Below are 1,109 nucleotides of genomic sequence, written 5' to 3' on the forward strand. Positions count from 1 at the left end.
GGCGGGGAGAGCTCCCTGCATGCTCCCTGGCAAACCCATAAGTGCTTCTGGTCCACTTGTGAGTCTGCTGCTGAGTGCACTGGGGAGCCCCGTGTACTCCTGTGGGATGCTCCATGCGCCTCAGCATCGCAGCATTCATGAACCACTCGCTACCTTGAGGTATGTAGAAAAAACATTTAAAGCTGTGTCTATGTCTGAGTCGCTGAATCTTTCCAAATGGATTTGGAGGGTTCTGATGCAATTCGAAGATTAAAGCGTCCTTTGATTTGATTCAGAGATTTGGCCACCAAATTGGGCCGAATCTCCACTGAATCAAATCAGGGAACAAAGCTTCGCACAGCCCTAGTGAGCACCCTCCCCCTCTGTGCAATGACTCACCAAAGCACCTGTATGGGATGGGGTGGCAGGCAGGCGGAGAGCAGTGTTTAGGAGTGGGAAGGGCAGGGTTGCAACCTGCTGCCCACACACCGCTGAAACAGGCACAGGTTCCATGGGCAGGGGCATGCAGAAAACAATCATAGCTCTGCCCTGGCTGAGGCCCCATGTTGTCACCACTCCAAGATCCTGGATCCTGTTGTAGCTCCCAGCCTGTCTCCATGGAGACCCCAGGATCTTGGGAAGGTGACAGGGCCAGGGCATGCCACAGCCCAGATTGCCACTGTGCCTGGACTACTGGGCAAAAAAAACCAAACAAACAAACAAACTTCGGTCCACCAGCTGCATCCAGCCCATGGCCCATATTTTGCTCACCCCTGCTTTGTCTCGATCAGCTTCCATCTGGCACTATTAGTGTATCATCTACGAGTCACACTTGTTTTTCTCTCAACTGTCAGTATCTAAGGGTACTTTCACAACTTAGTATTTTCCACACAATCTGTCCCCTGAAAGCACTCTACGGCCTTGACATAACATGTTCACGGCTACAGTGCTTTTAAAATCGTTCATGGTGTGAAAAATGAATCCTCCATAAATCAGCTATTAGGCTGGAGGTGCTCTGGAGCAGAGCACCTTAGGGCACTTCTGTTCAGGTTCCCTCAAGGGTTAATTTTTCACATGCAGGGGGCTGGGCTGGTGCTTGGGCTGTCACAGAAAGGAGCTGTGGGGGTGGG

The 1,109-nt window shown here is 51.6% G+C and overlaps 1 protein-coding gene across 1 annotated transcript in view; it reads left to right on the forward strand.

Moving 5' to 3' along the window:
- DNAH14 (dynein axonemal heavy chain 14) overlaps nt 1-1,109 on the forward strand; it is a gene marked incomplete at its 5' end in the record, with an annotated part of 314,106 nt that overhangs the window by 309,881 nt on the left and 3,116 nt on the right. The window lies entirely within an intron of this gene.

This window comes from Crocodylus porosus, unplaced genomic scaffold (assembly GCF_001723895.1).
Source record: "Crocodylus porosus isolate Cpor-Errol unplaced genomic scaffold, CroPor_comp1, whole genome shotgun sequence".
Classification (NCBI taxonomy): Eukaryota; Metazoa; Chordata; order Crocodylia; family Crocodylidae; genus Crocodylus; species Crocodylus porosus.